This window comes from Hirundo rustica, chromosome 2 (assembly GCF_015227805.2).
Source record: "Hirundo rustica isolate bHirRus1 chromosome 2, bHirRus1.pri.v3, whole genome shotgun sequence".
In the NCBI taxonomy this organism is placed as follows: Eukaryota; Metazoa; Chordata; class Aves; order Passeriformes; family Hirundinidae; genus Hirundo; species Hirundo rustica.
This window is the reverse complement of record NC_053451.1, coordinates 99936226-99963428: the sequence shown is the minus strand read 5'-3', so window position 1 is coordinate 99963428 and position 27203 is coordinate 99936226. Positions and strand designations below refer to the sequence as shown.

At 39.9% G+C, this 27203-nt stretch overlaps 1 long non-coding RNA gene across 5 annotated transcripts; it reads right to left on the bottom strand.

The window, feature by feature from the left end:
- Window positions 1–5237: 5237 nt before the first annotated feature.
- Window positions 5238–26270, bottom strand: LOC120748845 (uncharacterized). Of its 5 annotated transcripts, XR_009207551.1 has the most exons (12): window positions 25090–25795; window positions 19100–19247; window positions 18395–18468; window positions 16184–16271; window positions 15969–16067; window positions 15319–15419; window positions 13985–14108; window positions 11177–11261; window positions 10672–10797; window positions 9719–9828; window positions 7186–7303; window positions 5238–6640 (listed from the first exon to the last, which is right to left on the bottom strand). It is a non-coding gene; the product is annotated as an uncharacterized LOC120748845 (long non-coding RNA). The 5 variants fall into 5 exon arrangements; XR_009207550.1 differs by having other exon boundaries at window positions 15969–16271; XR_009207549.1 differs by lacking the exon at window positions 25090–25795 and adding an exon at window positions 26192–26270 and having other exon boundaries at window positions 15319–16271.
- Between the last annotated feature and the right edge of the window lie 933 nt (window positions 26271–27203).

Below are 27203 nucleotides of genomic sequence, written 5' to 3'. Positions count from 1 at the left end.
GCAGCAAGCAAAGCCTTGGATCCTAACACTCACATTCGATAAGGAAAAATAGCCTCTTTTTCTGAGCCAGCCCAATTTACTACAGGGATAAGGAAGATGACACTGAACATGGCTCTCCGTGTATCCACATTTCCCTTTCAAGTGAAAAATGAGGAGCACAGCAGCAGTCCTCCACTCAGTATTGAATCAAGCCAGGATGCTGGCAGGAGAGTCTTACACAACACGGTGACTAAAGCGCACATCTTTCCTTGTGTACCTTTGTCTGGATGGGGTAACCATACAATGCTTGTAAAAACCAGCAGATGGGTTTTTCTTATAGGAGAATATTGTGAACTCACGTTTCAAGTGTTTAAAGTCCACCTAAAGGGAACTTAAAATGCAGCATGATCAGAGAGGAAGTGAAAGCTGTCAGGTACTTAGCCAGCAAGAAAAGGAAAGAAAGATGCTGAGACAGGGCAGCAGGCTGAATATCTCTGGAAGTCTTACCTCCAATTATGGAATAAAGAGGATGATTTAAAGGGATATTGTAAACTCAAATTCAGTGTTTTAAATAATTTATAGTTAGAACTTTAGTCCCTTGAACAGTCTATCCCTACACTGGTTTAGCTTCTCTCATTGCCTAATGTGTTTCACGCCTCTCTTGCAAGCACAAACTGAATTAAAAGAGGCTAGAGACTGTCTTTGAGAAAAAAACTTCAATTTTAATATAAATTAATAAAAAATTATAAAATTAATTAATAAAAATGCAGGAAATATTTGGCCAAAAAAAAAAAAACCAAAAGAACTTTTTGTTAGAGGAAGGTCTTTTAAAAATCTGCAGCAGCCTCAGTACCTCCCAGGGCTAAAGACCACTCCATGGCTCTTAGCTGTGCCCTGGTCCTAATGGGGAAAATGTGCACAATCCTTGCACACCAGCCACATCACAGGCAAAAAAAAATGCTAGAGAAATCCTTGGTGCTACAACAAGATCGTGTGCTTGGGCACCACAAGTAATTCGTGTACACTGTGCTTAATGAGGGAGGTCTACATTGCACACTCAATGGAGAACGCAGAGAGAGGGGGACAACGTGGTTAGGAAGGAGGCAGAGATCCCAGGAGAGGAAGGGCATCCACCTCTTGGCCACAGCCTTGGGAGAACCAAAGTCTCAGGAAAGGAGTTTGTTTGGGCCCTGCTTTCTGCTTCTGCAAGGCAACTGTATCTTTCACATTTATTGTAAGCAAGCTGAGCTGGAAATCACTGTCAGCCTTCTCAGGGTAAACCAGCTCGCTGAGTCTTCACACAGTCTTCTTCTCACAGCCTTCACAAGTAGATGCCCAGGAGCAAGAGCTTCCCACTGCACTCAAACTGTGGGAGAAATTATGGTGCTAGTCCAGCTGGGCATTGCCCACTTCTGCCTCTCCACCTCCTCCTGACTGTCTCTTGGTGTATATAAAAACTGCAAGCCTGGAAATAGAGCTCACTATTTTAGTTTCACCACCATTTGGTACTGCGAGTCTATGACACGCAGCCAAGGCTCCTAGGTAAAACCACGGTGCAAACAGCAGTTAGAAGGATGAGAAAGGTTTGGACTGGGATGCTGTTGCCCTGCACCAGAGGTGTTGCAGAGGCTCAGGGAGGATGGGAGTGCTGTATGACACAGCAACCCTAGGACTGCTACCAGGTACCTTGGAAGTAGTTCTTATGCTGAGCCACAAAAAATAGGTATGAATTAATGATACAGGTACATATTCCCTCTGTCTAAGCCTCCTTTCCTAAGTTACCTTTAGGAGGTGCCTAAAGTATTTCTGACAATGCAGATCCCAGACAGCATCATTTTAATCTGACAGCATTTCTATTTCCCTCTTTTGCTGGACTGTGCTTGGTGTTCTCTCTTCCTACCACATCTAAAATAAGGACACTGCAGCCATTTTGATAATTCTCCTATTGAAATTCCAAATGGCTGTGAGTGCAGTACAGGAAACACTTTAAGGGACTGTGGCTCTTCAATTATTTACAACAATATTATACATCCAGATTTGTCTTAACATAAATAGCATCAAATGGGAGCAGAAAGAGAATAAAATATTTGAGCCTATTTTTGAGACACCTAACATGCCATGGAGCTCCACACCCGCCCTCTGAAATCTGTTTGCTCCACTCGCTGCTGCAGCAGAAGGTGCACTGGTAATCCTGCCAGGGACAAGAGAAAACCTTCCCTGCAGGAGATAGTATAGTCTGCAAGGTACTTTGCAATTATTACTGAAAATATCCAGCTCCTCTGTTTCTCTCAATGACGAATCTAGAAGCATTTTACTTCATGTTTAATTTTAGCCTGAAAATGCTGGCATGGCTGGCACCGATGCAAATGTCTGGTGCCCCACTAGGGCACAGGTGAATTTGTACGTGGTCAGTGGGACACCAGATGGCTTCTCTGAGCCTTGAGTGTGCAGGACCCCCACACCCAGTTAAGATGCTCTACCAGACTTGTTACTGCTGCTTCACTTTTCATGTATCCAAATCAGCTGTCAGAGGCGATTTAGGAGCACTTCATCACAAAAAATGCTCACTGCAGGAGTATTTGGAGTCTTTATCAGATGACTGGTGAATCTCAGGGTCAAGACAATATATCTGCTCTTGCTGGCATGTATTACAAAGTTAGGAAATGCAAGACATCCTGTCTCCCTGAGAACTGCTAGCATAGTCACCACTCACTCCCAGGGGCTCTGTGGCTTGAAGCAACTTAGGACAGGTAAAATCACAGCAGTGGGGGAGAAAACACCAGAATGGTTTCTCTCCTTTGAAACCTGTTTTCTAAAATTAAGTATCAGTCTAGATGTATCATGATTCCAGAAAGCCAGTTTACACTGACATTTAGAGGAAATACCTTACCTGTACAGGGCCCCTTGGGATGCTCTGACCCAGTTCAGGCATAGCCACAGCCCCCCACTAACTCCAACAACATCAGAGCTGGCTGTTCCCCTCACTAGCACTCCCCAGAAAAGCAAGTGATCTCTTTCAGGCAGTTTAGGAGAAGATATTCAGAAGGGAAAGGAAGAAAATTGACCTTGTTTTATCTTAGACATGAGAAAATATCTCCTTGCTTAGGTATATGACTGTGCTGGAGTAATTTTCATAACTTGGTCATGACAATTAAGGAAAGTTTAACACAGCTCAGGGAAATGCCTTCATATACTTAATTTGACTTCCAAGAGTGATTCCATGGAAACATATGGAACTGCTCATCTAAACAGTTACAGCATTTGCAAGCTTTCATGGCAATGGCTTGCTCTACATCCCAGTGACTTTTACAGACCTGAATCTTTGCTGATCAGTGCTCTTTCTTTGGAAATCCCTTCTGCAGCTGGGTTTGTAAGCAGAAGCGTGGTGTACAGTGCAGTCACACAGGCGGGCTCTGTGTGTTAATTATTCCCATGCTGCACAGACATTCACCAGGTATTTTGTATACAACCTCATTATCTCAAACTCAGTTGATCGTTACAAAAAGAAAGAATGGTTAAGCAAAGGAAGGAAAAGGAAAAAGGTAAGCCAGCTTGGCTGTTAAAGCCTTTAAAAAATACATTGGAAAATTCAAATTAATTTTTTATTTTCCCTTTTAGAAAGAAAAACCTCCAATCCAAAGGCATTTGACATAGCTTCACCAGCCCTGAGCATTCTTTGATACATTCTCCTCCCCTTCCTAGAACCTGAGAAAATAAAATGCCCTGAAGAATACCAGAGCAGAGTCTCTGTTGCTCAACCACACTCCTACCACACTCCTAGCAGAGAGCATCTCTGATTGCAAACCAACCTATGCAGCACAGGCAGGAAAATTACTGAGGAAAATTAGATTCTCATCCTTCATGTAGCCCAGTCCTGATAGGGTTCAGCACTGCTTGGAGCTGCCTGACGCTGGCTCTGCCATCCATGGAGGAATCTTCTGGCAGATTCTCGCCAAAACCAATCCTGTCACTTCCCCTTTATCTCTTAGGGAGTAAATAAGTTTGTGAATGAAAAAGGGAAACAAAAGTTGTTGTATATCAAGTATATCAGAATAACTTCGTTAATTTTCACTGTGTGAAAATGTAGATCAAAAACAAGAGAGTTTTTTTGTTTTGGAACCTTATCTCTCCTTATAGATGAAGAAGAAAAGGAAATCGCTTGATAATTAGTCAAATCGGTTTTGCACTTTTCCTTTCTAGAGCATAAATCAAATGAGGAATATTTCTAAAGAAATTACCTTGATCTACTGCAAGGCTTTTCAGAGGATGTTCTGTATCTAGAAGGTCACAGCAAACTTAACAATCTTTTTATTCACAGGTAGCTTTCAAAAATACATTTTAATTGACATTAGGAACTTTAAGAACTTGTTTGTGTCTGACTTTTTGAGGAAGGCAAGACACAACTTTTTTGTTCTCATTATATTAAATGGAAAAGTATTTTGGAGCTGGCACATACTGGTGCTCAGCATCAGTCTCTGCTGTTCACTCAGGCACCAGCAAAGGTGCAGGCTATAATTTGGAAGATAAATGCAGGCCCTGTCAGGGGAAGAAAGCACCTCGGTGCTGTGTTGGCAAGGATTCTTGGACACACAGCGCCTGCTGAAGGTACTGACAGGCTCCACTGGATGTCACCTTCAGATGAAGACCCTACTGACTGTGGGCAAATGTTTTTAAACAGGAAGTGCCACCAGTGCAACAGCAAATCCTAATGTTGATTCAGGGGATTCCCTTGGAGCTTCTATAGCTTTGCAGTCTGAACCATTTTAAGCCAGCTGGTGTCACAGAGCAGAAAATTGGTCACTCCTTACTCAATTTTCTTTCTTTTAGAGTTTGAAGCACAATGCTGAGATTGAGACTGCCCTATGCTGGGCACTATACAACAGTAAGAGTTAATCAATAACCACAAAAGACTGGAATCTAGATAAATGGGAGGTGGAAACAGAAACAAGACTGAAAGAGACACAAATTGCCTGAAGCCACACGATAGCAAAGAGCAAGTCAATATCCTACAGACAGAATTGGATTTTACCTCTTAATCAGAAACATACCTCAATTTTTTATAATTTATAGCATTTTACTTCCAACATCAAACGATAGCTCCATAAAAGCAAAGCAGTTCTCTTACTTGAAACACTTTCTGGGTTTCTCATTATCTCTGGTAAAAGAAACCTCATAGAGAAAAGCCAGGAATCAAAGAGTAAATTGTTTGTATTGTTGCTTTTATTATTATCATAGTTGCACTTGAGCTTCCCACAAATTTTACATACAGCTGAAGTGAAGCCGAGCTTTTATTTCTTTCATTGAACTCTATGGGCAAAATTATATCAAGTCTCATCACTGCTTTTTAATCCTTCCCCTATTTTGAGTCTTGTTAGCTGGGGAGGAAAAGAGAGAAAATGCAGCTGACTTTTATCATTAACACTCAACAACTGTCATTAAAAGAACGACAAGCGTAGCTTGTCTGTGTCACATGTGAGCTCAGCCTCAGTGCTGCCAGCACGTGTGTGCTGGTGCACCAAGGCTGGCAGTGAGGTGGTGGCCTCTGGGCACTGGCAGCACCATCCTGTGCTTCTGGGCCACTCTGGCTCTCCTGAGTCCTGTGTGGGCTGTCTCTCACAGGTTCCAGGCTGGGGAAAAGAGCAGCACCAAAAATGTTGCTTTGCCCTTCCTTTCGAAGCAGATTTATCCTCCACGTGGTCACTGTCTGAACACATAATGTGGCTGTGCTGGGGGAAAGGAGGATCTGTTCAGAGAAATCCCATGTTTTTTCAAGAACAAAAAAGAGAAAAACCACACTGTAGTGTGACTCTGACTCCCCTGTAAAGCTGATGGAAGGAGAATAAATGGAAATGCAGGCCCTGCAGCAGGACAGTGTGTGTGCCCTCCCACCAGCTCAGCGCTGATCTGGGAGAGCTCCACCCTGTTCACGGATTGTGGTGGGACTGAGGACAAGAGCGAGCCTAACCCAGGCTTCTCAGAAGTGCCCAACTCATTCTAGCTCAGAAGAATTACTAGAAAACATGATTCTGCATATTTTGTAAACCCATGTTCTCTTGCAACATCATTATCTCATTAGATTGGCTTCTTTTATACCTCTGAAATATAGAGAGAGCCCTTCGAGGTTCCTGGATGGTGATGAGACAGCAACCAGTGATACCATTTAATACACTGAATTTTATGAACCTTCTTGTGCCTCACAAATGTGACACTTTCCTTGTGACTAGGTGGTTGTTTCAGTGATTACCAGGTACTTACTTCAGTCACAATATTCTATTTTGCTCCTGAGACTATAATTTTGTCACATATAAAAAACTGACTTAAAGTGAGAGAACAGGAAATGAATTCCTAAACAATAGCATTATTGTTTTCATAAAATTATCCAGAGGGAGGAGAGATCTGTCTACTTTTGTTGATTTAATCTTTTGCTCTTTTCACTGGATGGGTGAGTCAAGCTGCAGGAATGGGGGGAAAAATTGGCATGCAGAAAACAGTTCTCTTATCTAAGCCTTTCCCTCTTCCAAGTCAAAAAGAAGTATCTAGAGTTGGAGTTCTAAACAAAGTTTTCCAAAAATGGTTTTATCTGGCATCACAGGTTCTTTCAAGCACTTCATCTGTTCATGATGAAATGAGCTCAAAGATGAGATGAATGGATCAAGTCAACCTGATCAACAGAAAATGAGAAGATATAAAAAAGAAGGTAATAAACACATTTCGGCTTCTAATTAGTCTATCAAAAGCTCTGCTTTCTCTATAGCCTAAAGTAAGAGAAAGATTAATAAGATTTTTCAAAGACTAGTTGTATGATCATTAGGCTTCTCCTTTTAGTCGCATCAATTTTTAACCTTCTCTTATATGAACTTTTTTTGAAAAAACCTTTATGTAAAGAACATTATTAAGCATCTTTTTCTCTTTTTGTAAATCTACATGTGTGAGCGGCAGACAAATTATTATTAAAGCTTTGAAAGAGCTTCAAAAACCATTGCCTCTGATACTGCTAACAATCAATAGATGAAGGGCACAATGTTTTAACCCTCAATCTCCCAAACTGTTTCTCTCATCCTTTATGCACCTGGATTTCCTGGAGCACAACAAGGAATAGAAAAAGCATATAAAGCATATTTTACTCTGAATAAATAATATAAATAATTTAATTTAAAAAGCAGACTCTCCCAGACACGGTAGTTCTTCCATCCCAGCACTTCTCACCTCAGGGCAGAAGGAGGAGACCTCTGGTACAGGCTGTTCACAGTTCTGTTCCCTCTGCACATGTGATGTTTTGTTTCTGTGAGCAGGCAAGACTGCAGCTCCAGCCTGGATAGAATTGCTAAATGTTTTGACAGTTTGAGAAAAACCCAATAACGCAGCTTGTTCTCATGCTGTAAGTGTAACTGTTTGCATAAAACTTCCCAGAGACACTGCTGGGAACACTGCTTAATTGGACTGTAAGATCTCATTGCATCATCGAAAGAAACAAGCAACAAGCCCTGCCTACAGTTGCTTAAAAATGAAAGCCATTTAGAAACAAAAACAGCCAACAAAATCATTACAGTGCTAAAGGCCTTGTTACTGCTTTGCATCCTGCATCATAAACCTGCAGGCATTGGGTGGACTTGTTATTTTTTGGCTCAGCACTGTCAGAACCAGTGAAAATGGGAACCACACATAATGCAGAGGGCTCCAAACCTAAGCATTATACATGAAATATAAGGATTTAAAATCATATAACTCTCTTCTCCAAACTTAACAACAGTTGCTGTCGGCTGCATGAAGAGTACAAATCTGAAATCTGTTGCCAAATCAAACTTGAGTCTTAATGTGAAAGCCCAGATTTTATAAAAAGGATAGATATTATTAAGAAGACAGCTAATCAATCAATTGCTGACACTCGGCTTCTCACCAAATCTGGTGCCATTTGTAACACACATTGAGATCCTTGACTGGAATGAGATGCAGTGGAAAGGCAAAGAATGATTGTGGGCACTCACAGCCTGGTGATGAAGTGCCAAGGAAATGCCAATAGCAGTCAAACAGTAATTTTCCTGATTACAACATGTAATCTAGGCTTCCCTTTCCTTGGGGCTGATGCAGAGTTTTAGATCAACAGCTTCAGACAACTGAATTACAAGCAGTGGCTGGGTGAAAAAAACACATACTGAATTCTGAATGTACACCTCAGTAACAAGATCAACAACGGAACATGAGCACATCCTTAGTTTTATAAATGTGTTCAAGTGCCATCCTGATGGGAATATGTTGTTAATGAGGCTTATTACAGTAATTTGCTTTGGAGTCATTTACAGGCCTGAGTCCCAGTGTGCTTGGCATAGCACAAGAACTGGAGTATCAGTTTCTCTGCTCTCTGAATTACACAGCCAAAGCATGGGAGAGAGAAACGAGTGATTGGCATAGAGAGATGGGAAGTGGAGAACAAGCAGCAGGTATGTACACAGCAATGGGCATCAGAAAATAATGAGATCAACAGAGGTCACTGCACATGGAGAATTGCTTTCCTCCCTTTCATCTAACTTCAGATTTTACAAAATCCGTAAATTTATGAATCTGAGTTCGTTGCCCAATACCATCTGCATCCTATGCATTTATCTGGATCAGCAATTTATGATGAAGATAAATCATATTTTAACACATCTTCATCTCCTGGCACTGCAGTGGTGCCCCAAATGAATAACTCAGATGCAGACATTGTACAGAGTCACTGCCCATAAAAAGTTATAAAAGAGAAAGGATTACTTTTAATCCTAATACTAATATTAATGTCACCCACAGCAGCTTTAGCTGAAGGGTGGACATTCACTGTGTGTGAAGTTTCTGTATTTATCCCATTGCATTGCAAGCCAGGCAGGAGCTCCTGGGAAACCCTGGAGCTCGGTCAGAGAAGGCTTGTCCCCACACAACCCATGACACTGGCACAGGCAGCCTCGTGCTCGGTGTTCAGAGAGAGCCCTTTGCCCAAGTCCTGTGCCACACATAAAACAGCCTTGCAGCAGTGGCATGTGGGTGAAGCCTGGTCAGGCAGAAGGCCCCTCCACACAGATTTTGCCCTTTCCTGCAGCGGGTTGCTGTGTAAAGCTGGTGAGGAGCTGCCATCCACATGGCACTGTGTGAAAGCCTGCGGGCCTTGCAGCTGGACACTGCTTCCTGTCTCGCTGGCACTCACCCCTGAGCTCATGTGACCCCACTACAGGCTAGGCCTGGCTTCACTGCACTCATCTTGTTATTCTAGGTGACCCATCTGACCTGGAGTATGTGGCACTCCTGAACATGTGCTCCTGACCTGACTCTTCATGTCTGTAGTGCTACTGTAGAGCATAAGTGTGCCTCTGTCACAACCAAATGGGACATTTTATTTTATATTTAATCAGTCACGTGGCATACCCATCTCCTAAGCCTCTCTTCCCTCCCAAAGGGGTAAACCCACTTCCTTCCTGACACACTTAGCTGGATGAGGGTCCCAGCTTGATTACCAATATCTTTTGAAAACACCCAATATTAAGATCTCCAGAGGCAGAAGAGATGTCTGAGGTTTAATTGATTGTAGAGCAAAGCTGTAGGGCAACAGCAGTCTTAGGGTGGATACAAGAAAAGCAGAGCCAGAAGCACACCTCCTTTTGCTTGTTCTCTGGGCTGTACTCACCAAACAGGTGTTCTGAACCACAGTCTGTTCTGCAAGGTACTACAAAAAGGAAAATCATAAAGACAGCCCTTAGATTTGATAACTTACCTGAGAAAACAAAGCAAATGGACACGAAGACCAGATGCCTCCACTGTGACAATCTCAGTGTGTCATCATGCTTATTTCATAATTTCCTTTGTCCCCTTGTCTACCAGCATCTATAAAGATATTTATGAAGATGGCATTAGCTTTGCTGTGATGAATCCCTCCATAAAGAACATTGCAAATTATATCATGCACTTAAAAAAAAATTACAATATTCAGTATACTATACTATAAATATTTCTAAAACTTCAAGAATTTCTAAATAATTGCCAACTGCAATTGTGTAAATGAAAAGCTACAATAACAGCTGTGTTCTGTTGCTCTCTAGATGCATTCACTGGTTTGGATACTCTTTTATAGTGCTGCAAAAGAGGTTTTGTATTAATTAGCTGGCTCTTGTTAGTTGAAAGCAGTTGATTTACTAAATATCTTGCTTATTAGTGTGGAGGAATAGAACAGAAGGCAACACATTTAATTGCATTTTAATAAACAACCTTGAACACTTGATTTTTAATAAGTAGCTGACAGGAGTTGGGGTACCAGTTTTTCTTCATGAAAAGATTCAACTGATGGAATCTGATGTTTCCTTTAAGATGGCATCCTTTCCTGCCATGTTCTGTCACACAATTCTGCCCACTATTCAGGCCAAGAATCATGACTGTGATAGCTCAACAGATTAGCTGAGATCCCAGTGGACAGCAGCATCCATTACGGACTCATTTTGCAGCCTTGAGCTAATAACCTCATGTCATCTATTCTTGTGAAAACTGTGTGAAATTGATTCTGTGGTGGTATAAACCTAGCAGGCAGCTCAGACCCCCACAGCGACTTACTCAGTCTCCCATCAGTAGCATGGGGAGAAGAATCAGAAGGGTAAAAGCACCAAACTTCACACATTGAGATAAAGACAGTTTAAAAGATAAAGCAAAGAAAATAAGGAACTCATGGGCACTTACCATTCGCAGACAGGTGTTCAGCCATTTCCAGGAAAGCCACACTCCACCACACATAGCAGTGACTTGGTGAGACAAACACCATCACTCCAAACATCACCTACTTCCTTCCTCCCCCGGCCCTGTAGGCTGAACATGACACCATATGATGTGGGATACCCATGGGTCATTTGGGGTCAGCTGTCCTGGCGTGTCCCCTCTCAACTCCTTGTGCACCTCCTGGCTGGTGGGGTGGGGTGAGGAGCAGAAAAGGCCACAGCTCTGTGCAAAGTGCTGTTCAGCAATAACTGAGATGTTGCTGTGTTACCAACACCTCTCTCACTACACAAATCCAAAATGTAACTCATATTAGAGCGTATGAAGAAAATTGTCTCCACCCCAAATAAAACCAGTACAGATTCATTGTGTGCATGTATGGTATTTGGCAGAAGTAAAAAGTGGGTAAGCATCACCTTCTGCCATGGGCAGTAGTTGGGAAAGGAATCAGCTCTAGAATTAACATACCCACCTATTTCAAGTCCTGACCAGTGTGAGAATCAGCATCCTTGGATATGTCTATTGAATTGCACCTCACTTGGAAGCTTTGAAAAAATCTTTATAAAAAAAAAGAGGTATTATTTATGACAAAACTAGAACTAATTCAGTTCAAAGAAATCAAATACATCAAAGTGAGAAGCAGAATATTCAGCAGCTTATCATCCGGATAACTTTGGTGATAACTAGTTAATCTTCATTCAAAACCATAAAATCATCAAATTACCAGCTGTGTTTTACTCTTTTTCATTCTTACAAAAAATCCTACATGTACTGGAGATATCTATCTATCTATATATGATACATGTATATACTATCCCATCCTGACCTTAATGTCCCTGCTGGATTTAGCATGCTCTGCATTTTGCCCCAGGATGTGTTTCTACATCTGTGTATGTGGCAGAAGGCATAGGGGAGAGATAATTTTCCAGTCTTTGACAGCATGAGGGATTTCAGCATCAATGTTAGGCACACTGAAACTCCTCACCAAAGTGAAATTAAAGAAATAGTGGCATGGCAGAGACTGCCTCAAATGCATGCTTTGAGATATCACTGAAGTCAAGCAATAAAAGAGCCAAACAAAAAGGAAATCTCTCTGATTAGTCTAACTAGAGATCAGGGAAACTTTGTTACATTCAACCCGAGACTTTAATCACTACCCTTTTAGTGACCCTTGTATTTTCCACATATAAAAAATTAAATTACATAAAAACCACAGCTTATTTGTGGTTCTTGTCATTATGATCCTCAAACAGGCAATGGGACTTAGGGGAGAATGAAACATGAGAAAAGGGAAATGAGATTTGAAGATGCAAGAATGTTTTCTGCATGCAGCCAGGCTAATCCAGATCTCCAGCAAGTCCCTAATTCACAGACCACTGGGACAACAGAAGGACTGCACTGACTTCACAGGCTTTGCAGTTCACAATATAAATGCCCAAATTACATTCAGAGTTTTCTGAAATCTGAATCAGTTCAATCTAGAAAATGTTCCACCACAGCAAGCACTATAAATTCTTTTCTACCCACACTTACTCTTTTTCCAATATGCTTCATTTAATTTTAAATTTATGCTATTTTTCTTATGGGAAAAGGTTGCTGAGATTTCAACCCGCTTGGGATTTTGCAATGCCAAGCATTCCTGAGTTATGCCACTCTTGTTCTACTTTGGTAGATATTATCCTTAGTAGATGTGGAATAGGAAATTAAAAGGAGTAGGTTTTCCTTGTTCTTTCTGGACAAAACATTATTAAATATCCTTCAGAAAAAGAAAATGTAACAGGAGTTATTAATAATTCTTACTGTTTTCCTGGAAAACAAATAATCATCATTTTTCAATAAGGTTTTAATCTGGAACTGACTATATGGCCTATTTGCAGGCATAAACAAATGGAAGACACACACAAGCCTGATCAGACAATAAGGTCAACCCATTCTATGCCAACTGAAGACATCCCCAGATAAGCCTGCATGGTTTTCCAGGGGGAGCTCACAGCGTAAATGGTAACTGGGCCAAGAAACTGTCTTGGCAACCCTAATCCTGTCTCCAGAGAAAATCAATTGCTAGTTGAACTGTAGAAATCCAAAGGTATCCATTCTGCCCAGATTGTTATACACCGGGCAAGCAGCCCACCGAAAAATTTCACTCCCTGATAGCCAGAACACATTCCAAGGATCTTTCCAAAGGATGAAGCTTGAAAGCTGTGTGAGAAATCTCAATAGCATCTACTGCTGGGTAAGCCATTGGTCCGGAATAATCCACAGCAAGCCTTGGCACACGGACTGGTGCCAACCTCCATGGCAGTTCTCCTTCAGAGCACTCCTCCAAATGGGTGCTTGCAAATTTTGAGGAACGTGCTGCTCTTTCCTCCATAACTCTGCATGCTCCCAGCCTATTTGTATGCTTTTGTAGCCTGTGTTGCAGTCTGAAGGCTGTGATTATGAAATGCTGGTATTTGCTGCTCTTTTTCCATTGAGAAAACAGAATTTCCATTGAGAAACAGAAATTATATTGCTACATTGATACAGAATCAGGAGAAAGAAGTTACAATGAGTTCCCCAAAAGACAGATGATTCATACATTTCATAAAAATTGTACCATATGCATTAGCTATCGTTCTCAGATAACATTATTGTTGCAAGCACTGTTGCACATAAGCACTTCATTTATCTAAATCGAGACTTTACACTTCTGCACACTCTGCAGGTCCCAGCCCTGCCATGATGGAGTTACTAGCATGATGTAGCAATGCATTATAGTGTCAGATCCACTCACATTTCACATTTTAAACTAAAGAAGATCAAAATAATGAAATGCAGCCATTGAAGGAACAACTGCTCTCATGTGCAGCTACTCCTACTTAAGAATTACTAAATAATAGCAATAAAAATGAGAGAATATGTTGTTATTGACAACCTGTATAGACTGGAATAAAAGATTTATCTCTTATTGATGGATTTATTTATTTCTACTAGATGAAACATCACTAATTTTTTCCTCCACTACTTTTTTGGCTCTCAATATTCAATACCTTCCCAAGTCCGGAATATGTTTCCACTTGGTCTTCAGGGGTTTGGGGTCTGTCTTACCCTCTAATTTTGATGACTGCATCCTGCAACTTACTCCATCTTCATGAATAGGGTTGGTTTGTCTCCCATTCTAACAGGTTTCTGCCTACACTAAGAGTGGTGGGAATGTTGTCAGCACTAGTGGGAACTTTACCTTTCCAAACCTCCTGTCCCCTCAGTCTGCCCAAATAAGACTCGTGAAGATGGTACTTACCCTGTGAGAGATGGGAGCTGTAACGTCAACCTGCTTCAGCCATATCATCCTCAAACACAAAACAAGGAGTAGGAATGTGGGGTCACTCATCCAGCAGTTTTGATGCCAGGCAGGTGAACTAAAACTAGATCCAAGAATATGGAAATAAACATAATTTTAGTACACAACACTGTGCTCCAAGCTACCCGGCAACTGTAAAAAGTAATTTACTCACTATTCACTTATTCTGTGAGCAGAAGGGAATCTACTGGGAGACTGACATGATGCAAGCCATAAAATGATCACTGTCACAAACCTGAGCTGACTCGGCTGGCAGCCTTTCACATTTCATATTTCCAGCCGTAATTAATGAGCCATTTTCCAGAATGCAAATAGAAGATTTTTTAAAGCTTTTCTTTAAAGCTTTTTAGCTTCATTATCCATTTGTGTCTTTTCTGAGATACAGGAAATTTGGAAATATAAGGTGGAATGACAAGACCCAAAAGGCATAGAAAATTATTTAAATATGTCTAAAACAAAGAATTTCACTTGCCTGGAGACATGTCAGAGTGCATATATTACCTTAATTTCACTTACAAATAAAACTGCCTTTCTTGCAGCTAAGTTAAATTTGAGCCAATGCCTCACTTCACTTTGCATAAAGGCAAGGATGCCAAGACAATATTCCAGGCATGCGAATGAATAAGCCCAGATATCTCCAGACAGGAGTATTGCTTAAGCATTTCCATGCAGTGTGTTATGAAAAAACAAAACAAAACAACAACAACAAAACAAAAAAACCCACAAAACCAAAAACAAACAAAACAACAACAATAAAAAATAAACAAAACAACAACAACAACAAAAACACCAAAAAACCACCACCAGACCCAAAACAAAGCCCAAAACTGCAAAAAAGTCATATTTGTATAGCACCAAGCATTATTGGAAATGGGAGGAAGGGTGCCCCAAACCCTTTGTTAAGAAAAGGCACAGAGGGCACGGAATAACTGCTCTCTCTTTCTCTATGAGCTGTAGTTTTCATTTTTTCCAAGACTTTTTTAGTGAACAGGTAAATCAATTCCCATTTTTCAAATCAATGTTTTCTTGAATGTCTTGTGCTGATAAAGCACTTTCAAGTACAGCTTGAGTTTCTCTTTGTGTTCTGCATTTAATATTATTATTGGAAAGTAGAACTTTTTAATTGTCATTATGGCAATTTTTTTGCCACAGCATCCTCTGGAATAAAATCAAAATTTAGTGTAAAGATGATAATTTAGCAATGACACCCCTTTCTTATGGCACTCTAGATTCAGCAGTATTTTGAAAAGAAAGAATTTAAAGACCAAACCTACCAGTGTCAGACTACTGTTTTTTTCTGGCCAACTTTTCACGACTCACTCTAAGAAGTTATTTGATATTTGCATGCAGCTGCAGTGTCCCAGCTGGAGTGTCACTGAGGAACCACAGACAGATATTTCTGTTACATTTAAATTCCTGCTGAGGTTTGACTACTTATTCTTTGTAATCTTTGAACTTCTCTTATATCAAACTAACCAAACAACCCCCTCAAAATATCCAGCGCATAAAACTATTTATGTCATTATTTTAGGAGCCTTTCTGAAGTGGCTCTGCCTTGCTCAGCTGAGTCAATCAATTTATTTATGACCCTGAGAAAGCATTATAAGTCACAAATCACAGACCTGGTCAGGTTAGAAGGGACCACAGTGGGTTATCAGGTCCAATGTCCCTGCTCATGCAGGATCACCCCAGAGCACAGAATGCATCCAGAAGGTTCTGGAATATCTCCAGTGAGGGAGATTCCACAACCTCTCTGGGCAATCTGTTCCAGTGCTTGGTCACAGGCACAGTAAAGAAATATGATTTTTTAGAGAGAGAGAGAGAGGTAAAATGTAAAATACAGCACTTGATACTCAAAGCTTGAAAAATACTTGAACTTTGAAAGAAACCCAAAAAACTTCTTCATTTCCAAAGATGAAATTACTTCTCTTTCATTATCTGATACTTTTCAGAGACTTCATCTTTAAAGTTCAGAACCGGAAATATTTAACTACCAGGATGTTTCTGCAAGGCTGGAGATCATCTAGCAGAAAAAACAAAGAGATTGTCTGAGATTTCCAGATCTATGAGAAATGCTTTTGTGAACCTGAACTTTCAGACACTCACATAACACGAAGCCTTATGAAAATCTTCTCTCACCTGCAAGCACATCACCCATTGAGAGGACAAAGACATCATCATTTGATGGAGATTCTGCTGACTCCATGTTCACTGTTTGCAAGAGGTTCTGGCAAAATATTCAGAAAAGGAGATAATTTTTCTGAGACAAGCAAAGTATATGCTTTTATGTCAGGGTGTTTAGAGCTGTAATTCTAAAAATATGGACAGCTTTTATATGGAGATCAATTAAAAGAATGATGCACTTAGACTGAGAGGCAGTGACTACATAAAACACGGAAAGCCCTAGAAAAACATGATCCAGTCATTCTGGTGAAATGATAGTGTTACCATGAATGCATCATTTAAAAATAAAGCAGTGTATCTCTGAAGAATATAGTTCAACTCAGATTTAATATGGGTTTAGTGCTCTCTACTCCCAGCTGCTATTTTAGAAGAAGAAGCCAATATATTGAGAAAACATTTTAGAAAGCATGAAATACATTTCAAGTTACAGTAAAATAATTGGAACCTTCTAGGATTTGCTTAATTATGCAATATAGTTAGCCCTTAGTTAGTGATTTAAAACTTAGGTTAAATATATGAGAAAAGCCTGTCATTTCACTTGAAATAAGTAAGATTTTTTTTTCGCAATAAGTATTGCATTTTTTTTATATTTGAAAACTCCTATATCTTATGTTGCCCTGCCAAGTTAAGATACTTTAATTAAATTGAAACCAGTTAGCTTTGCTATAATGACCAGAGAAAAAACAAAATATGAAAAATTATTCTGCTATTAAAAAAATCTTCCTTGAGCCATTTTATGAAAATGGTGATTTTGAAATCTATTAACAGCTGTAGACCAAAAAAGCACATGAAATCACTCAGGCTGGCAGATCCAGAGGTCCTTTATCACTAAAGGTGAAAATATAATTTCAACAACAGTTCAGCCACTAAAGCTGTACTTCAAACAGCTAGCTAGTGGTCAAACTCCTTTTACAACATATTATGGAGTAAAGTTATAAAATTATAGTTATTACAAAATTAAGTACATTTCAAAATGTACAACCAAATGTTTATAGAGGTTTGCAGAAATGAGGTTCATGGTGCAGGAGCTCATGCTGTGCAGAAGCAAGAGTACACCAAGTCTAATGCTTGTGACCTGCTAACACTGTGATGAACTGGGAGTCTCACAGCAGCCATTTCCAGAAAACACACAAAAGACCAACATTCATAACCTCTGCCTCAAAAACGCAGGGTGCTGACTGAGAACAAGGTTTATTGGGCCACTCCATCCTACCAGCCCCACTCCTCAGTGGCTCTGCTGCAGCCTATGTTCCTTCCCCACCAGCAGGAGGGAGGTGAGCAAGGACGTCCCACAAGCAAATCTACATGGCCCACAGAGCATCCAGAAGATATGGAAAAGAGACGGGTTTTGAGGAGAAAAACAACAAAAAATGCATTGGAAAAAGTGGCATCCTGGAAATGTGGAAAATTTCCATCCCACTCTACAGATGTCCCATTGTTGTGAAGAATGAAAAGCAAGCAAAATGCAGTTGTAGAGAGGTCTGCTATCCTCACCTTCCTTCTGCTACTGCATTGCCTAAGTAACTTGCTGGGTTTTTGCATCCCTTCTACACTATTATCTGCACTGTAAGTCAGAGATCCATGGGTTAGATGTGTTAAGGGATTCAGGTTTTGGGGCAGCAGCCATGGCAATGTGCCTTCCTGGTGCCTGGCTGCTGAGTGCCACCTCCAGTGGATTTGTAACAGGCAGAGATGGGAGCAAGGATGCTCCAGTACTTGCTGAGGGACACCTCAGAGAGGTACCTGCTTGAGAGCCTACTACTCATGTGGCCACACCTGAGTCACAGTTAAATTAGCTTCAAGTCATGCCAGGAGACGTTTGGATTGGATATTAGGAAAAATTGCTTCATTAAAAGGTTTGTCAAGCCCTGGAGCAAAAAAGCCCTATTGAAAAAAATAGGTAGATGGGGTACTCAGGGTTTATGGTGGACTTGGCACTGCTAGGCTTACAGCTTGCCTTAAAGGCTTGATCTTAAAAGGTCTTTTCTAATCTTGAGGGTTTTGTGATTAGCATCAAGTTGGAACTTCCAGCCTGGAGTCCTCTCCTGCACCGCAGTTGTACATTGTACTCAGGCCTGTGTAACACAGAGAAAATCATTGCCTGTGTGACAGGGAAGCAGGAGGCTTCTATTTTAGCCAAATTACTAAATTGTGTACAGGTCTCACTTGCTATCCCAACCATCGTGGCTGCAGGCTTTATGCTCAGGTTGTTCCTCTCCCTTCCTGTAGCAGTCATACTCCTGGACAAAAAGAGATTAAAAAAATCAGAGGACTAGAGGGAAGCTGCCTAATCTTTTAACCAGAGACTGGGAATCTTGATCAGAAGTATAGAGACTTGGTTTCTAACCACTGCTCTAACAGCTATTTGTATGCACAGAAACAAAATATTTAATATTTGGTGAACAGAAGTATGAAAATCTGTATGTTTAAAGAGCTAGCTCACGGAATGGTATGTAAGGATCAAAATTTAGGGTTTAATATGGGGAATTACTCAGTCCCATTTAGGGATCCTCAAAGCTTTATGAATTTGGGTTAATAATGACAGACCTGCACCACAGGCCATTCAGACTGTCACCAGACTTGCCTTCCCTGCCACCAGCCCTGCAGATAACCATGTTAAATGCACAGGTGTATTTATTCCTGCAGCAACAGTGCTTTGACTATTTGTCAAACTATTAAAAAACTACAATAAAAATGAATAATTATAGCAATATTACTACTAATAATACTATTATTACTACTACTAATAATAATAATAATAATGGCAACCCTATTTGTTTATTTCCTAAATAACTACCCAACTTCACATGGCCACTGCAGTGGCTGCCCACTGCCTTAGACATTGTCATGCAGTAATGTGCACACCCTTACCTGGGAGCACAACAAGAGTCTTAGACCATGAGCAGCTTCATTTCACAGACTGATTTCCTCCATATTCCCAGTAAAATACTTCCCAAGTTTCTGATACATGCAGCTACCTTTACAGATGTAGTGGTTTATTGTTTCATTTTCCAGGGATCTACAGAAATAGAAGCACATAAAATTTTGCCAACTTTTGTCTAAAAAGAAAAAAAAAAAGTCACATTATTCAGTCAGTGCATGAAACACAGTTATACAGAAAATCAAATTTTAAAAATAGCAACATCTGAATCACTGCCTCAGTTTTTCCATCACTTTTTTTGGATATGTTTGGTGGTCACAGAGACTCCAGGGTTTTGCTGAAGCCCCATCTCTTCTGGTCTCTGTAGACAAACTACATCTGTCTTTCTCTGGTAAACAAAGAAAGGCTGCTTGTAAAATATTTTTTTTCCCTTTTATAAGTACTAGTGCCCTTTTCCAGGCAATGTCCTTCACTACTCAGAAATCAGTTTGGTCATCTGTTTCTTGGCTACCTGCTCACCTGGCAGAATATTATTTGCTTTTCCTTTATCCAAGGATAACAAACTCATGCAGTTTTAACAGCCCTGTGGTAAATACAACACCTTTTCCAATCAGCCCTATGTGTGCCAAATCAAAACAAGGAGGGTATGTTGCAGATATGGAAGCAAACCTCAGATCCGGCAGATAAAGATACAATTAGCCACACAGAGATACATCTAGATACACACAGACGTGTGTAGATACACATCAAACATGGATGCAAAGGCAACAAGTTTCACTGGCAAACTGATTTTGTTTAAGCCTTTGCTAGAGGGCGAGTCTCCCACCAATGTCAAAACATAACATCAGCCAAACCTCATCCTTTTAAAATACCAATACTGACAAAACTGTGAACAATGGATGCAAAAAGCTTTGCTGTCTTAATCCAGCCGCATCTGAAAGCAAAATCCTGCAGCTTCTCTGCAGATCTGAGGCACACAGCTCATAAAACTGCTGTTAAATAGAATTCAAACTAATTGCCCCTGGGTTATAGGATGTGAGGTGCAGTTACATAAAACTGTCCCTGTCTCCTGATGAAATCAGTGTCCATGTTCTTCAGTGAACGCATTTGCATTTTTAGCCTTCTCTTAATCCACAAAAGAACCTTACATGTATCAAAGTTGCATCTTGTCTTTGAATACTCCTTTCTTCCTAAACTCTCTAGTCTGTTTGGTGGTTTATCTATTGTCTCTGCTTTCTTTGAAGCCTCTGGATACCATCTGTGAATTTGATTGATGTGTAAGTTTTCTTCTCTTATTATTTTAGGTCATTTGTACAGATGTGAGTATTAGGCTCAACACTAAGCCCACTTAGTGAGCTCCACTTTGCTATTTTACCCCACAGTTGCTTTGGTTTCTGATTTTTCAGTAATTTTTAAAATTAAAACTGCAATTATTACTGCAGGGTTCTTTTAAGAAATTGTTTAGATTTTATTTCCTTTGTTGAAAATTTCAGATTGTTGCAGAAGGTTTTTTCCTTTACCTAGTTAACGCACAAATGAATCAAAGAAAGGAACAAGTTTGTTGGGTTTCTTTTCAGACCCATATGGCCTGTAGCATATCTGGTTATATATGAATACTTACAGAACAAAGACTTCTGTATTTGCTGTGCTGTAAAGGCAGCATACACACTTCTATATGTAGCATACTTCTATACCTACTGCATGAAAGTTTAGATTTACAGGACTTGTCCACAGCATAATAAATGTTTACTTTTCACTCATTACAATGACAGCTGCTTACTCTTGCTTATTTGAAGATATGGAATTTTACAATCAGAAGAGGAGGTAGAATTCCTATTTCTTATCTCTTCTTCCACCAGGTAAAATGGAGAGAGAACTAGCTCGACATTTATATGTTTCCTTATAATACTTTCTTGGTATAAAATTTTGAAAACATTAAAAAATAAAGGGCAATTTCCTGTTCTTCTAGAAAAAAGCATGTAAACTATATATATATATATAAAATATATATTTCCAGGCTAACATTAAGCAATAATTAATTAAAACCCAAAAGAATGAATTTAATGCTGGTCACATACATCTCTATCTTCTAAAATAACATTCTCTTAAAATGACAGTTTACACCATGAAGCAGAGAGCATAGAAAATATTTGACAGCCAAATCAACCAGACCCTTACCTTGTGCCTTGTTCAGGGTCACCACAACATGACAGTACAGAAAACACTCCACTCTGGCAAGTGGATGACCAGTGCTAATCCCAGTATTCAGGGGTGGAATGTATGTGCATCTCCCTGTCCTTACAGCCACCTGTACTTACAATTTTCAAGTTATTTATCTGAGGCAAACATGCTGAGTTCACTTTGCTCTGTATCATTTCAGATGAAGCACAATAAATGCTATAAGATGACTGGAAAAATACCTAACACAAACCTGCATTCAAGGAAATGGTGTCATCTAAACTAGGCAAGAGAATTTAAAAAAAAAAAAAAAAATATTTTGACTAATTTGCCTCTTGTGCTTTCAGGTCTGCCACTCATAACTCCACAAAGCTTGTCAAACTCACTTTTCCAAGAGGAAGATGGGAATTTTCTTCTTGTTCTGCTCTGAGACAAAACCAAAGAAAATGGAGGTGACTTCTGTAATCTTTCAATACACTAAATGTTTCTCCCTCTGTAGTTGAACAGCATAATTAAGAAGTCCTCATTTAGAGTTTGAAACTTTAATCATGGTTGTCCTAATAAAATCCTCTCTGGTTTGATGGACTTTATATTACTTCTCCTCAAGTGAACCCCAAACTGATTGCTTGACAGAGAGCATTATCTAATTAATTATTTAGAGGAACAACTACTAAATTACACACAGAGATTGAGCAGCATATGGTGATCCAGTTTTAATCTTCTAATCCAGAGTTCAAATCCCAGGTGGAGACTACAATCTTTTAAATATTAATCTAATTGCACCTCTACTGTCCCAGAAAATGAGTTTCTTGTCCTTATGAATTTTTCGTTATTTCATCTGTAGTGAGAGAGAAGCCTGCATCCATCACAGTTTGGAAAGCATGTACTACATCTCCACAAAGTCCACTTGTTTACCCTATTTCTGAGCAGCTCCTCTGCATTTCTATACCTTCTTGGTCCATAACACTGACTCCATCATCACAATGGAGCAATTCCTACAATGAAACACTCAGCATTTGTTTGCCAAGGCATTGAGTGCTCTACTCTGGACAAGCAAGTCTCTATCAAACCTCTTCAGTGTAGGAAGCCCAATTTGTTACCACTTCCTTTCATCTATGGTCAGTACACAGGTGACCCATATGGACTTAAGAAAGCATACCTGTGGTTTTGGGATTTGTTAGCTCTAATGACTACTCACAAGTCTATTTCTTAAAGTAACTGAACATTGGAACAGCTAAATTAGGGCTCAACTCATTCCAAATATAAGTGTTGCTGCATATATATATATATATATATATATTTATTTTTTTTTTAATGTAGCCTAAGGATAAATTGACTTCAAAATTGTTTACGTATTAAAAAAAAAAAAAACAAACAAAAAAAACCCCACAACCACTTCACAGGAAGAATCAAAACGCTGCTTCAAAACGTAGTGTTATGTTTTTCACCCAAATGTCTGTGCATATGACAAACACGTGTCAAACAGGCTAGAATTTTTGTGGCCTTAAGGACAGAAATAAAGTATTTAGAAAAATGTATATTCAGAAAGAACTCCTTTCAAGGCCCTGCAGTCTCTTCATCAGAGCTTCATAAATGGCTCAAAACCCAATCTACTGCTAATCCTAAGGAAAGCCACGTAAAACCCTGTGCTGCATCCAGTCCTTAATTCCACATGATGGCCCACAGCTTACCTGTTCACAGAACTATATGGACAACACACCCACCTCATTCACCAGCTATTCTCCCAAATCTAAACACTGCCTCACAGTAAGTCTCTTCTAGCCACCAACCAGGCAATTTCCCTCCAAGCCAGGTGGAGACAGGCAAGAGCAGCTTCACAACACGGCAGTCAGTGTGTTGCTACCTATCCCCATGGTGTCATTGACTACTTAAATCCCCACACGTAGCTTCAATCCATGAAGAACCAAAAGCACAGCTGCTCTCACACTGATGCAACAGGCTAGGTGAAAAAAGTGATAAAACTGAACCCAGCTTGCACCCTCTACTGGTTCTGCATCACAGGTTCCTGAGCAGAAAAGCAATGATTGATGTGAGCAATTAAAAACTGATTGGTATGGGACTGAAGAATGCAGTCCTACCACAAGAAGGGTGTTTGAGCTGGGGTTTATTTCTCCCTCAGCAGCACTATCTTTCACAGCAGCAGAAACTGCCGTGGGGTGTTCTGCCTAGGATCTCAGCTGCAGGATCTGAGAAAGCACAGGTTTCACTGACTGCCTGCACAGGCCAGCATGACACCAGCAACCATGGGCTAAATGCTGCATCAGAGGCAGGTAAAAACACAGTGTTGATCCTACCCTACTCTGTGCTTGTTGTTTGCTGGCTTTCAACTGCACATTGTGTGCACATTAGCCAGTTATTTGCTAGCTCTCATCCCCCACAACTAGCAGCTATTCTTCATGTGTGCTGTGCTTTATTTTTTTCAAGTTTCTTTCTTTCCTCTCATGCCACAAGTCTCTGAATGCTCTTGTAATAACTAGATAGAATAACATCCAACCTCTCCTGGGCTTGGAGTGACAGTGATTTATATTTACAAAAAAGTCCTAAATAAAGGAGAGAAAAACCATTCTAGAGCATTCTAAAAGCTCTAGAATGCTCCAACTGGTTTAAATTTATAATTAATAGTACATGGAGGGACCTTCTCATGTAAATGTATGCCTAAGCATCTGCATCGAACTCTTGACTCTAGATTCTCTAAGCAGAGAGTAGGTGGTGTGGCTCAAGAGCACACCCACTTCAGGGCAAGATCAGCCACACCCTGAAGTACCACGTCTTTCCAAGGACTACAGAAGTTGTTCAGACAAAGGAATCTCAGATCCATCATCCCTATTTGCTGGGCTGAATCCTACCCTACATGCTTGAACAGCAACAGAAAAAAACAAGTTTGGGGGCAGAGGTGGGTTGGGGGCTTTTTTTGGTTCTTTACCAGAAGAACTCAAATTTCATATTTGTAGTGGGACTTTGGCCCTCTCCAAATGCTCACAAGTTGGGCCTGGTGTTTCTCAGATAAATTCCTTCCCTATCTCCAAGCAGGCTGGTGGCTGCTGTTTTCAAGGTGTGCAAAAAATAAAAAGGAAACCAAATGCTGTAGGGGGACATCGGAACATGCAAGTGGAAATATCACTCTCTAGCTCAACGAGAAAGAAAATTCTTCCTTCCTGTGACACATGTGGCCCTTTCTGTGCAGCGAGACATTGTTAGGAGCAGTCAAAAGGACGCCTCATGCAAGAGGGTCTGTAGAGTGCATAGCTGAACTTCTGAGGTGGAGCAGGCATCAAGCCCAGATCTCCCATTGTCTAATCCACCTTTAAACCACTGTATCTAAAGGACTTGCCACAGCATTTCCAGCCTGCTCCTCCTGCCACAGCTCTTGCTGTAAAACGGGTTGCACTGCCATTTTTTTTATTGGCAAGAGGCATGTGTCTTCCAGAAGATGCAAGTGCAAAACTGGTGCTCAATCTGTACATCCCACATGGCCTTGCAAGCCTGCCAGGGATGTTAAAAGCTCAGTTTGTCTTTTTAATATCTAAATAACTTCACTGGAGAAAACTTAGGCAACTACAGCCATACAGATTGCTGTGCTAGATTTAGAAAAAGAAAGGATCTGTGGATTGCTCTCTTTAACTTATCTGATCTCAGCCTGTATTTTTCTTTAGCTACCTCTAACCTAAACAGAGTAGGGCCTAAGGTAACAGCAACAACTTGTTATCTTGTCACAAGAAGAGATAGACAAATAATTCAATGTGTGGGTCTAACAATATAAACATATGAAGTTTGCACATACCACATAGAAACCGCAGAGTTCTCATTTAACTTCTTATTTTCTTCCGATGCATGATTTCATCAACTCCATCATGGGGCACAGAAAAATTCTGTTACTATGGTAAACAGTTTATCTCTCTCATTTTATTAATAGTCATTCCAAACAATTAAAAAAATTCAATCTATAAATTTAGGTTTATGCCTTTGGCAAAGGCAGCCTGTTTTGTAGATCAGCAGATATAACTGTCCTACCCAGAAAACCTCACTATCCAAGGCTTATGTTATGTTCGCACAGATGTTCACAAACAAATTCAGTCTATGATTATTTTCAGATTAATGACATCCTGCTCTATTAGAGCATTGCCAAATCATCCTTTTATTGCCAGTCTTGGGGTGTTGGTGTTGTTGTTGTTGTTTTCTTTTTTCTTTCTTTTTTTTTCCTAAAGCTCCAACTCTAAAAGACACACAATTAGTCAAAGCCCGCAGTTTTCCTTCCTAAAGTCTCAAGAAAGCCTTGTCGCAAGCTTGACTCATGTTACCCTAGGGGCCCAAAGAAGTTAATTGTCGCATTTTCTTAAACACTTTCAAGACTTTTAAGGGTCTGACTCATGATTTCTAATGCCTACAGTTGGTAATACTGCATATACATTACATGTGTCATATCATCCATATGCCAGTAAACAAAATCTTTATGAAATGTCCAATTACTTACTACTCTACTGTTTATAATAAATGGATTTTAAAAATAATGTTCAAATCTCTGGTGCCAAATAAGTTATATCACCGCAGTAGTCACTCACAGCAACAGAAAATAAATTCCTCACTAATCTGACTAAAAACAATCACCTCCTACTCAAACATGCATGTGAAACCTAAACAGAACTACTTACGATTTCTTAACTCAGCAGCCTACAAAACAGAAGGTAAGCCATGAAACACTTACTAAATATCGACTATACAAGTATTTGCCGTACTGCTGTCATTGAAATAGAAACATAAGAGACAACTTGTGAAGGCTTGTTCCACCTAAGGAGTTTGTCACTGTGTGCTTACCAGGGTCCCCAGCCCACCAGTGGAAGAACCCTGCGTGGGCTGGAGGCATTTTGGGGAGAGCTCCAGGTTACCTTAGTCCTGCTGCTGAGAATGACACCTTCAGCCACCTGGCAGCAGATTTGTCATACACTCCAGTTCTAAGAAGCTTCTGCAAAAAGAAGAGCAGAATGTTTGTTTACAACATGGGATGGCAGCATTTCTATGTTTGAATTCAAATTTATGGCAAAATTTGTTTGATTACTCATGTTAACATTTAATTGGTTTTACACTTTAGAGAAAGGTCCTCATTTATAATGCTTGGCATCAAGTAACCAGAATCAGAAAGCAACACATAAAACGAAAAGACCTCCACCATATAAATACACACAGTGGAACTAATTTCAGGCATATTTAAATTATTCATTAACTCAATTAGGTATTTACACCATTCAGTTCACCTCTTTCATTTCAGCTCTACTTTCAAGCCTACAGATAAAAGCCTAGTATACATTGTACAGATATGATGATTGTACCTCAGAATGAATCAGAAACACATAAATGGTTAAGCAATCTATGTGCTCAGACTTGCTTAGTCTGAGTCAGAACCCTTCTACTCTCCATGAACCTATTAAGCATGTTTTTCACAACTTTCTAGACTAACAGAAAAAACATAAGCAAGGAAAGAAGGGAGTAAGGAAAGAAAATACTTGGGAGATATTTTTGTTTCAAGGACTTTAAAGATTATTAACTTATCAGATTGGAAATTATTAATAGCTTATAATTAAAGACTAAAAAAATGTTTAATAAATTGAACACCTACTTGACATTATCTATTAGAAGCCCAACCTGCACACTACTGCTGAAATGGAAATGTTGCTCATTATGCCAGGAACTAGACATGTTTATCTCTACATTTCTTGGTATATAAACACACTTTGTTTTCTAGTGTCACACTGAAATATCCCCAAGGACATATTTGTACGATTCAATGCTTTAATACATGGGTTGCTTTCCCCAGAATTAGATCCAATACCTTGTATTGGTTAAGAAAGTAATTTTTAATCAAAACTTCCCACCATTTCTAGAAACAAAATGGCTGAGAAA